This window comes from Athene cunicularia (assembly GCF_003259725.1).
Source record: "Athene cunicularia isolate RWA chromosome 19 unlocalized genomic scaffold, athCun1 chr19_part1, whole genome shotgun sequence".
In the NCBI taxonomy this organism is placed as follows: Eukaryota; Metazoa; Chordata; class Aves; order Strigiformes; family Strigidae; genus Athene; species Athene cunicularia.
In genome coordinates, this window is record NW_020799124.1 from 9900583 (window position 1) to 9913325 (window position 12743).

The 12743-nt window shown below is 45.0% G+C and overlaps 1 long non-coding RNA gene across 1 annotated transcript; it reads right to left on the bottom strand.

Annotated features, from left to right (window-relative positions):
* Nucleotides 1-743: 743 nt before the first annotated feature.
* On the bottom strand, nt 744-11907 carry LOC113487206. The gene is made up of 3 exons (XR_003399746.1): nt 11574-11907; nt 7191-7349; nt 744-1055 (listed from the first exon to the last, which is right to left on the bottom strand). It is a non-coding gene; the product is annotated as an uncharacterized LOC113487206 (long non-coding RNA).
* Between the last annotated feature and the right edge of the window lie 836 nt (nt 11908-12743).

The window sequence follows — 12743 nt, forward strand, 5'->3', positions numbered from 1 at the left end:
CTGAGGGCAGGAAATCAAGAAAGAGCTGAGGACAAAAGCTAGAATGTGTAAACCAAGAGCAGATAAATAGGAGTGCAAAAACAGGGAGGAAGAAGTGGGAAAGAAAATGGAAACAACCATTGGTATTTGTATGGGCAAATAGCTTGCTACAAGAGCAGGTCATGACTTTTGCTTGAAATTGTTTTTCAGTCCAAACTTTAGAAAATAAAAGACAAACATGAGCAGAGAGCATCTGCCTCCTTTTCCCTTCCACTTCATATAAAAATGCAACTCCTCTCCCTCTCCTCTCTCTCCCTCTCTCTCTCTCCTCTCCCCATCTCTTTCTTTTTTTTTTTTCTTTCTGCTCTTTTTTGGCAAAGAAGCTGCATATTCCAAGCAGATCTCTTTTTACAAGAGTTGGGGTCAGAGTGAGCTTGTGCAGTGGTGTAAGGTGAGCATGACATGGGCTTTGCAAAGCCGTGCTGTGACCCATCGATAGGAAGCAATAGGATGCAATTCCTGTGCTTTTCCAAGTAACTACCTTCGATTGTCAGGGCTGTGGCAGAGAAAAAAATATCCGAATGTGTGAGGGAGCAAAGTGTTATCTAACAGTAGTAAGCATTTAGACCAACTCAATGTTCGAACTTAATTACCAGGAAAATGCTGTACATTATGAAGATTTAAATCATTTAACAAGCCTTGTGTGAGTCTTAATGCTTTTTTATTACTGCCTTTTTCATATGCATTTTATTTGACAGGACAAAAGCAATAGTTGGCATAGACGGTGCCAGTACAGGGCTCATCCCTTGTTTTGCAGACAGGGTATAGTTTTCATTAGGAGGAAAATGATGAAGTAGTTTGCTCTATTGATTGCTATATCTGGGGGAAGGGAAGACAGAAGCACTTTGTAGCCAGCCTGTTTCTGTACGAACTTCAGCAGGGTTCAAAGTGGGGAGGATGCTCTGCACCTAAAGAGTTGGCCCTGGTGTAGTAACTCCTGACATGCATTGAAGTTAGGAGCTGCTTGTGGTGATTTACATTTAGATGTCATGCTACATCTGCACCTGAAGAAACAGCTGTAAGGGGGAAAGAAAGGGGAAATATTTTAGGCAGAAAGGGCAAATTGAACAAAGGGGTAAATGCTGGACTACTGCTTGTTCACCCCTTGTCTAAACTTCTCCTCTTATTAGGGCCATGGTTTGATGAAAAAGTAAATCTGACTTTAGGACCTTAAATCCCCAATCCCATAGTGGTAACGTGGTGTGTAGCACTGATGCAGCGCAGACTCTGCTCATCCAGAACTTCTGAGGAGCTGGAGTACTGGTCAGAGTCCAGCTCCCACCATAGCCCTTCCCTGGGTTTTTCTCCCTCCTGTCTCCCTGTCTCCCAGCCCCTTCTCCCCTGCACAACATGGACCAAGGGATCTGCAACACAAACTGTTGGAAAAGGCTCCAAGTTGGGCAGAGGTGGGCTCAGCCCTCCTTGCTTGGCAGGTGGTGGCACCTCGCAGGAGTGCCTGCCTGCCTCCCTGCCTGCTCCCTGCCTGCTCCCTGCCTGCTCCCTCCCTGCCTCCCTCCCTCCCTGTCTGCTCCCTGCCTGCTCCCTCCCTGCCTGCTCCCTCCCTGCCTGCTCCCTGCCTGCCTGCCTGCACTGCCGGTTGGAGTTTTGAGGTGCTGTAAATAAACCTGCCCGAGCAGCTCTGCCACAGCGCCGGTGCTTTGGCTGGTTTATGGGTCACCAGATGTTCCTGCCAGAGGGATGCAATGTGTGCACTCCGTAATGGGTTCAGAGCAATCACTCCACTGAGTAACAACCCTGCACAAATTCTCTGTGTTAAGCATGGATCAAAGGTATAATATATGTGTCTCCCTAGGCAGTCAAGTCCTAATTCCACCTTCTGCTGAAGTAGCCTAATTTAGTGTATAAGCTTTTCTGTACAGCCAACCTCTGTACACTAAGCTGGGACATGGACCTACTGAATGCACAGATTTGGTGATGAGAGGTTCTTTTGTTCTTTTGCCCTTGTAATTACATACTGTCTAAGCACTTGCATTTTGCTTTTTAACATCTTTGGGGAGGCGGTTTTTATTTTTTATTCTTGTCATCCCTAGTATTTTCAATATCCTGACAAACGCTCAATCCTTCATTGACTCATGTGTGAGATGAATGCTTCCAATGCCTCCTGTGGAGGGCAGTTCCATGGTTTATGTGTTGTGTCGAGACTGATTTCTTCAAATCACTCATAAATTATCGATTCGCATTCCTGTCATGTGCCCCCAGCAGGTAGCTGTTACAATGGTGCTGGTTACATCAGCCCCAGTGCTACACCCAGTGCCGGTCAGCAAACCCGCGGTTGAAATACCGCTGCAACACAACAAAGAAGCAAAACTGCATGAGCAAGGAATTCATTAAGCTTTTGTATTTTCATGGAAATCTGATGCTATTTCATCTAATCAAAGATTGTACTTTTTTCCCCAAAAGTCTTATGTCTCAATCTATAACTGACACACTGTGAAATATCTGAAATCCACTCGAAAGCCCATGGGATCATTGCTGAATTCCACAGCCTTTTAACATATGCAATTACACTAAGATACACAGAAATTACTGTCGTCATTTTTTTTTGTTTTTTTGTTTTTTCCACAGGCTTTTCTGCTAGGTCTGTGGAAGACATATTTGCACCAAGTGGAGAATTTTAATTCTCACCCATAAGACTGTTCATTTTTGCCACTAACTTTTATGATTGCAGTTTCACGGGCTATGTATGCACCCAATACTGTGACTTAACCGTTTCCAGATTTTTCTAGTTTTTTACTTTAAAAAAAATAGGAAAAAATAATGTTGTGAAAAAATCGTTACAGTTGCTTCTAACTGTAACTAGCGTAAGTCTCCAGAAATTGGCTTTTGAAATATTTCTCCGAGATGCTCTAAGCGCTGGAAATAGCCCTCTCCATTGAACTCTAGTTCAGTATAGTTTCTAAAGCTCAACATCTGCATCTGCAGACAGACCTGGCACTGACCTTGCTGCTGCTTGCCCTGTTGTTCCTCCTTTGTTCTCTGCATCACCTTCATTTATTGGCATATGGGCTGATAATTCCTGGGCTGCTCTCTGGCCCATCAGCTTTAAGCTATGTCCCCCAGGTGAAATGAGCCCAAACAAGTTGGGAGAGACTGTTCAAATCTGTTCCACACAGACTGAGAGGAACGAAAAGGAAAGCCAGCATTCATCATTCAAAAGATAAACATTTGACAGCACAGCTTGACTATGTCAGGAACACTTCTGTTTTAATAGTACGCCTGCAAGCTTTCAAAACAAGTGTTTACCTGTCACAATAAACAGTTATGAGTGAAGTACACAAAACACACTAAACTTGGAGCTGGCAAGCTTCCAGAAATGCCATGTGCAGTTAAACTCTTGAGCTTGTCATTCCATCCAACATAAATCTCTTCAGTTGTCTTCTGTCTTCTTCAGTGTATACTGTGGGACTTTTCTGATTGCCTTGGAGACATCTGTCTCGGATGCATACAAAATCCTGGGAAGTGTAGTAAGCGCCTGGAGTTGACAGGCACATTAAGACCTAACTCTTACACAGCTGCAATTAAGTCACTAATGGCTCCTGGTGAGACTGGGTGTCTTATTTTGCTCCCCTGAAAGCAAATCGGTATCTACACAAGAGGTGCTTTTAGTGGAGCAGATGGGGGCAAATGGCTCAACTTAGGTGTTGGAGCAGCCCCCCACTTTTGGATCTTCTGGTGACTTCAGAGGAATGAAGAGTCTGATCTAGTGGACAGCCTGGCCTAGGTTTGAGTCTGACATGAGAGAGAAGGTCATAAGTTTGCTTGGCTGGAGTTTTCTTTGACCATGCCAAACAATGAGAATTCCCACTTTTTCAGAGATGTTATTTCACTTTGTAGGAATTCCTGCCAAGTCTAACGCTGTGCAGCACACTGGAAAAATAGCTAAAGTCAATAAATACAGCCCATAAAAATAAAGTCTGGCACAACGTTTGCACAGGAAACAATTACGTCTTGGTTTCGTTTTTTTGCTGGCTTTTTAAAAAGCCATTTCAATAGCTTAAAGAAAGGCTAAGAGAGCAAGAGGAATTTCCTCCTGTATATGCATTTTAATGTGATGTTTCACTTTTTTGTTTTAGAGTGAAGTATAGGTCAGCCTCAGCTTGCCAGGTAGCGTGGTCTGACCAGAATGCACCGGTTAAAATGTCTGTGTTCTGCTCTTCTGCTGGGGGAGCAACAGTTGAAATAGGAATCTCAGGCCTGGGTTTCCTGGGTTTGGGGTTTGTCTCTTGTGTTGTGTAAAACATTTGCAAATCATGATAATACTGCTTGTATGGGGAACAGTTCTCAAGATAGCGTAGTCAGTTCTACAAAGCTTTTCAAGGCTGCATGGGATATATTTCATGGGCTTTGGTGAGCCTTTTTTCAAGAAATTGCTGGCCAGTTGTGGAACTGCTGGTCTGAAACAAAGACTCACACCACCATCTCCCATCTGAGCACTCACTCGGGACCTCAGTGCAAGTCATCACATCTCCTGACTTCCAGGTGAGCACTGTAAGCACCAGACAGTTGGTTTTCTCCCATGTCCTGTGTAGCTTCTCACAATAGCAGTCCTTCTTTCCCTAACATGAGTCCTTGGGCACTCTCAATTCAAAGGAGACACACTCCAGGCTGCTGCTGAGCAGACCCTTGCTCTCGCCTCTCCCATAGTCATTGTGGGTGGCCTTCTCCCTTGACTCCCATGCAACATTTCAAAAGGCCTCATTTTTGTTCCAATGCAGAATGTAAAAGGCTTTCAACATCTCCATTAAAAAACAAAAATTCCAGCGTTTGTGCTCCCCATTTTCCTTCCAAGAGCACAGTGAGAAAAGAGAAGGTCTGCCCTTGTTCAGTCCTGGCAAGTCCAATCTAGAGCTGTGTAAAAATGCGTCTAAAAAAAGGACCTTTCTTCCAATAAATGGCCATTTAATGAATAAAAGAGAAACAATTGAAGTCTGCAGTAATAGAACAATTATGTGCTGTTGTGCGTTCCAGCTGGCTACACATTGAACAGTTCTTACAAATTGCCGGAAACACAGCAGCACACGGATCCGATACGTTTCAGGACAGTCATTATTAAGAAGAAATACCATGTGTCAATCTGCCGAAGCCCTCCAAGGGCATTATCCTCCTAAAATCCCTTAATTACTGCTCTGGGGCTCACGTGTGTGCCTGGCCTACAGTGTGGATGAGAGGGAGAGTGCTGGAAGCAGTAACCCCGGTGTGATGTTCATTAACTTTCTCAGTCTCTGCTCTTTCCTCTGCTGAGCAGCAGAGGGAAGAAGGCTGGTGAGGGAGGTTGGAAGGAGGCAAAGAGACCCAAGGTCTGAATAGCGATGGTGGAACAGGTAGGAAAATCAGAGTAGCAGAAGTACAGAACTGAAGTAGAAGGGGAAATGTAAATACACAGAAAGGACAAAAAGAAAAGAAAAAAGGTGAGGAAGACAAAACAGCCAGTGGAGGCTGTGACTGTGAGCCCCACATGCTTGCTCCTCACAGACATTTCTTTGATATTTACTGATATTGGCAATGGGAAAGATGAAAATGGCACTGGAAGTCAGCTCTGTGTGTGCAGACCATGCTAGTTATCAAAGCAAATTGTGTGCCAGTGTCATCAGTCAGAGGTTTGGGGTCGGGGTTGGTCCCTTTGGAGCCTCCAAAGAGTAACTGGATCAGATTTGCACCCAGCAATGTGTAGTGCTGCTCTAAAACAGTGTGATTCTGAGCAAGTTGCTAAATCTCTGCTGATTCACTTGTCCTTCAGATTCAGGGTTTTAATCAATGTTTCAGTGATAACTGCCCCATTTGATGAGCATTTTTGGATGCACAAATAGGAGAAAGTGTGTCACGGGGGTTGTGGTTTGGAAACGGCAAGAGGGCTTCAGGGTCCTGCGAGGTCCTGGCCATCGCACTTGGCTGATTTCATAATGATCTTTGGTTACTCGAAAACCAGTAAGGTCATGAGGGGCATTTAGAGCTGGCGAGTGCTGATTAAACATGATATAAACACCTCTGCCGTGTTACATCTGTGGAAAGAATTTAAATGTCTGAAGAGCAGAGGAGTAGGGATTAACGAGCTGTGAAGGAAGGAGATGTATTTAAGGTGTTTGTGAATAGGGAAAGGAAGAAGTTCCTGCTCTGTATTTAAGATATTAAAGCTACTTTGCAGGTCTTTTTTTTTTTTTTTTTTTTTTTTTTTTTTTTAAGAAAGCCTGAAAGCCCCCGCAGTTCTGAGTACTTGTCAGGGATGTAATGATGGAAATCTTGTCAGCCTCGCTTTGCATAATAGGGATCATTATGTGATGGTAAATTTCTCTGTATGTTCCCTACGTTCCTAATGTGGGAGGAATAAAAAATTCCTGAGGTTTCTTTTGCAGAGCTTGTCAATGAACGTGTTGGATCAGATTGTCTTCTCGTTTATTAGCAGGAAAAGCGAAGATGACTTTATGCAAGCACAACAGGAGAAAATCACTGTGCCGGGAGAACCAGGCTTATTGCTTCAAATCCTACCAGCCTGACAGGTACTGCTTTCTCGCACCAGCTGCATTTTAGGTTCCTGTTGGGAAGCTCTGCTGCATCCCTGAGCTCCTCAAGTCCTGCTGGGCAGCACCGGCCCAGCTGCCCCCGGCAGACTGTTGGTGGGTTTTGTCCCGCTCCCTGCCCGCCTCCAGGTCAGAACTGGGGCTGAGGGCGTGGGCAAGCAATTGCCTGGATTAATTGTCCTGAGAGGCTGCAGAGGCCGTAGCTCATCGTTCCAGTGCTGCTGCTTTAGGAGTGTCTAAACACTGCAGAAATCCGGCCTGGGAATGTAAGTCATGGGTTTGTTGGTTTTTTTTTCAGAGGCTCCTCCGAGACTTTTTGAGGAGGTGGGAGTGTCCCATACACCTGTGAAGAGCAGACCACTAAGTCCTAACTTGGGCTCACCCAAACCATAACTGCCTCCTTGAGTAAAAATAAGTCAACTAGCTAATAATAATAGTAGCTAGGAATTTGAGAGGAGCTTATCTGATTTTAACAACTGGCTCCCTTCTGCTCCTCTGTAAATCTCAGTGAGAAATACACGAGGAGGAGTGTTAGCCAGTACTTTGCAAAGGAAGGTTAAGCTATTGGCAGTCTGCAGAGGGCAAATAGATGCCTAAAGTGGCTACATGGCTCACCTGGAGCTGCAGAGGGCCAGGGGCGCATCCCGGTCCTGCCCTCGGTGTCCTGCCACGCTCTCGCTTCCATCCGAGTTGTTCGACTTCAAGAACCGCCGCTGTCTGATAATGCTGCGGGAGGCTGCCCTGCAGCCCTAGGACACGTTTGGGTACCTGGAGCTGAGAGCTGAGCTAAATGGCATTCAACAGTAAAGTTAGTAGTTGTTGGAATAAATTATGCTTTCCAACAGGCAAGGCAATGTGTCCTTTCGCATGCAGTAAGTAGGTATTTGTTCAAAACAATTAGACTTCTTAGCCTAATTTAGTACTTAATCAATTTATGTGGTTAGCTAAAGTACCTGCATATGCCCTTAATAAGTAGTGACACCCTTTTCCTACAGCACTGCTATGTGCTTACAGAGAAATTACATTTTTAATTATGCCACACAACCCTAATGGAAAATCTAATTATGACAGTGGTATTTTTCAACCTTTGTACAAATAGTGTATTTTTTGAAATGCAGTTGCAAGTGTTGGCTCTGCTGTAGGACTTTAGAAGAAGAAATGGATTCAGCTCAGAGTTTGTACCATGCTTCACTTTATTAATTATTAATCGCTGCTATGTATTATTTGTATGCTGTCATAAATGTCCTGGTAGTTGATGCAGTAAACCAGGCAAATGGGAGTCCTTGCTCAAAAGATTCTCACTGGTCTAAACCAAACACTTCTGTAAGTGGTGAAAATACTGAAGCTGCTTCTCAGGGATTTGTGCCTTGTCTTTTGATTCTCTGATGTCTAATGTGGTGTGAACTCTGATTGAAATGTTTTGCATGGATTAGGAAGTTCACAGGTTTTCTTCATGCCTAATTAAGATTCGACTCATGTTGAAGCCTCTTTCTCCACAGGGACAGTGTACAAATAATTTAGACTGGGACCTTGCTCCTTCCTTCTCCTCCCAGGTGACCAGGTTCTCACAAGCTTTACATGGCCGTGGTCTCTCTAGTAGCTCCAATCCACCAGAGTGTTTATAAGCAGATTGTGTGGAGCAGAACCCACCCCTCCTCTCAGGTTTTCCTCTTTGTGAGCTCCAGACAGCCCCAGTGATGTCTGTGAGAGCTGGCCAGAACTTTTTGCAAAGTCGGCAATATTTATGGTGCTTTAAAACAGCATGAGCTGTCTTAGTTTGGTTGTTGTTTATTCAAAAAGAGAAGATGGGATTCTGAGTGCTACTCAGGGTTGATCTAGGGCTGCTTCTACTCAATACCCAGCATGAGCATCGTCAGGGATGGAGTTAGGACAACTGAGCCCTTCTGCACACCTAATCCCTTCTGCAGATGGACTTGCCCTGGGGAGGAGGAGCCCTACAGTCGCTCCTCCTGAGCCACACAGCTCGCTGGCAGTGGCCCAGATTTGCTGTGAGTAGCTATCAATGTAATTGATTACAACAGACCAAACCCCTGAGCTTTTCAAAAGACTTGACTTCATTGTCTAAAAAGTCGGTCAGGTTCTTCATTACCATCTAGTTCATATCCAAATGTGTACAGACAACCTTTTGTTCATAAAATGAGGGCAAGCTCTCTGGTCATTCTCTCTCCGTGGTTTGAAACATCTGGCAGGCAGGGATTTTCCCTCCCTGTGCCTGCATACATCAGGCACTGTAGGTGCTCCTCTGAGTTATTGTAGTGTTACTGGGCATTATCAGAGTACAGCAGGGAGGAAGGGCATGGATGCCACACGCACAAGTTGAAATTCATCCCAACAAATGAAAGCCTGAAAGCCTGCCAGGATTGCAGGGAAATGAAGCACCCTGTCGATGGGAACAGAGTTCTGCGGCAGTGGGGCAAGATGAGCTTCTCAGGCCAAATTCTTGGTGCCTTTGAATTCCTCCCACAGAAGTGCCTGGACAAGAAAATGGTACTCTAAAGGTGATCTGCTTCTGAGGATCCTTTTCAGAGCAGAGCTAGAGCACCAGGGTATTTTCAACTAATGTTTTTACTTGTCAGTGGAACAAGTGTGCCCTGAAACCTGACTTGGCCAGATGTGTCCTGGGTGTGCTGCCCCCTGCCCTTTGTATCACCAGGACGATACATTTAACAGGGCCCATCTCACTTTCCTGGTTTACTGTGTGATGGATCAGAAGCAAAACATGTTGCTCTGAGCTCAAATTTCTTCTTGGTTCCTTTAAAACTGTTTGTTCTGCTTGGCTGCTTTGTGGCTACTAACAGATAATGTTATGGGAAGGACTGTAAAACCTTATCACTGGAGAACACTGAAAATGTGAATGTCTATTAGTGTGTAGAGTCTCTTTTTCTGCAAACTTTAAAACATATTGCACAACTGCAACCTCTTCTGCCATCGCAAGTACTCTGCCTAGGCCAGATGTGATCACCTTGTGTTATGTGTTGCCATATGAGCTGGAAAGCAGCTAAAAGCATCCTGTAGTCTCCCTTCTTCCTCATTGCTTTAATCACAGACATCTACATCTTCCTAGACATTCCCAGCAGTCCAAGGGTGATGTATTAAAAATGAATGAAAGGCAGCAAGGTAAGAGGGATAGTGCCAAGCTAAAGCTGACCATCTGTCCTCTGTCACTGAAAATGAAAAGCCAGTTTCAGGTGGGAACTAAGGGACCTTGATGGCTAGTGTGGCTTCAGAGCTAATGGCAGTGCCTACTGCCCCGCAGGCAGGAGACTGTCAGGCAGAAATTTAGTTGGAAATTATTTTAGTATTTCCCAGGCTATTTTGGTTTGCTTCGGCCTAATCCACCTTTTGTATTTTTATTCTTTGGCTCACAGAGGTAACTACAGCCCTGCGTTGTCTTGCTGAAAGTACTGGTGCCAGGATGAGGCAATTTTCTTTTAGCAGATACATCCCCAAAGCTTTCAAAGTGCCTGAGATTATGGAAGATACCCTGCCTGTGCAACTTAATTGGACTACTGGGCTAAGACTGCTGCAAAGATATCCCTGTTAAGATATTAACTGATAGAAGCTCACACAGATTAAATTTTATTGTTGAATTATGATGATCAGAGCAGTCCCATCAGGTAAAACTGCAGAGAACAGGTTTACTAATACGTAGTGCAGAGCAATCCTTCATTTCTCATCTCTGTGAAAAGCCTGGAGCACAGCAGATTGCTGTTGGAGGGTCCTGCCTGAGAGGCTACCAAATAGCAGCCTGCCATTACATTTCACCATCACATTTGTTAAACTGCAGGACAGCATTAGACTGGCCTGCCATTTACATCAGTTAGAGGTGAAAATACCACAGAGCGCTTTGAAGACATGCTGGGGAAGAACTAGAAAATGCCTCAGAAATAATGGCTTCCTCTACAACCCTCATTTTCACAGTGGTTGCAGAGTAAATCTCTGTCTTTGCTGGCCTCTGCCTCACAGCCCCGTTCTGGTGTGCGCTCAGAAGTGTCGATTCATACCCAGCCTCTCACAAAATTAGCTAATGCCTTTTAGCTGAATATTATCCCAATTTTAAGCCCATTAGGTGACAAGAGGATTCAATGTCGAGCAAATGAAATGTTTTAGAGCGTGCCTAGGTGCCTGGGAGGGAGATCAGACAGCAGATTGAGAGGGAGAATGGGAGACACGAGGCAGCCAGCCAGGATCACAAACGCTTTTCAAACCCCCAACACCTGTAGCTCATAGTTCAGGCCTTTCTGTTTCTCTTCCAAAATCCTGTCCACTTCCCCCTGAAGCACGCTTTGTTTTGAGTAAAAAGAAAAAGAAACCCAAACATAGCCAAATCTTTATAACTCTCTGGCATGTTATGAATTAATTTTCCCACCCTTGAGATAAAAGCACTATTTGCATGAACATGAGCAAAATCAGATTAAGGAAAGATTTCCAAAGCTGGGGACTGGGCAGGGGCAGTCTGCCTGGGAGACCCAGGAGCATCTCTGGATTGGCCCTTTCTAATGACCGTCCAGCCCTTTTGCCACTGACAGATTCTCAGCAATTCCTTTGCTCTCTCTGGGGTATCAGGAGTAAGAGAAATCACCCTATTGTGGGCAGGGGCAGCGCAGGGTGTGTTACAGCTCCAGCACATCACCTGTTTGTGTGCAGCAAGGCTGACCCGTGCTGTGGCAGTTCAGTAAGAGCTCATTCGGACCCCACCATGTCTGCCTATCATTTTCCACAAATAAGGAGCATGTATCAGTAACAGCAGTGTCCTGAACACTGCTCCTACCTAAGGGTCGAGGGGGTTAAGCCAGGCAACAGCCAGACCCACACCTTCCTCATGCAGCCCAGTGCAGAAAACCAGTGGGTCCCTACACTCTATAAACCAGCCTCACTCCTACCCAGGTACGGGAAAACTCATCACAGTTTGGAGTGGGCACATGTGCGGTCAGGCTGGGAACGAGGTGCAGGTTTGAGCAGGGCCATGACACCTACCTGGAGGGAAAAATCAGGGAAATGGACATTCCTTTTCATGCAGGTACAGCTTTTTTTCTTATTCTTGATGTCGTGTGAAGAGCAAAGGGATCACTGTAGATCCGTGAAGGCAGTCTGAGCAAACAGCCTTGTTTGTGGGAGAGATCCTATGAAGGGTGAGTGAGCAAGGCTTCATACAGCACGTAGCACCCCTTCATGCCAGGCTCAAGAGCTGTATCTGTCTGGTTTGGTGGGCAGCAGCGTGTGCTGAGCTGGCGGGGCAGGAGCATCAGCAGCGCCGTGCTTTGGGCATCCCACGCCCGAGAGCAGCCCCGGGGAGGCTGTGCGGAGCAGAGGGCTCTTCCCTGCTGAAGGGAGACAATGGGAATCCACCCAGTTTTGTTGAAGGAAACAAACTGAATGTATAGGCAATCAATGATGTCCTCTGTGTCCGCATATTTATGAAAAGTGCCTGTTACATGTTAGCACAGTCCTAGATGAAAGTGGAGCAGAAATCCTACAGGAGAGGGCTTGCAGGAGGAAGGGGGGGTATACCAAAAACCTTGGATGAAGTCCAATATTCAAGCAATAAGACCTTAAGAAGCAGGCATCATTATAAGATAATTGACTGTGGAGAGCAGTCACACATTCCAAGGTGAAGCATAGGGCACTTAACATATCAATAAGGTCAATTATCTGATTATGTCAGCTGCCTTAGTGCTGTTATTAACCTATATTGCTCTTATTAACCTTTCTGATGAAGAATCTTTCAAAAATAATTATATTAAAGTACAAATCTCTCAAGTTTAAAATATGTGAATGTTCCATTTCAGTAGTCGTGTGTCATAGGATAATGAACATCTGATTGCCTGGCTGACACAATGAGGTTTTTAATCAGGCTCCCTTTCCTAGGATCAGCGTGTTAGCTCTGACAGCCTTCCCTGGGCCCAGGCAGTCTCATGAAAGCACTGCTGTCATGTTACGAATGGCGGGATTTAAAATTGAAATGTGAGCAAATAAGACAAGAAATGTAACGGATATGCTGAGGAGAGGGGTCCTGGGAAAATACCCACTGAAAGCCTCTTCAGTCAATTCCAATTATTAAAGCATACAGCTGATTCAATTAGTGGCTATGTACTTGTGCATATAGTATATACTACCTAGCAGAGCCGATCAAAGGGGAACACACTG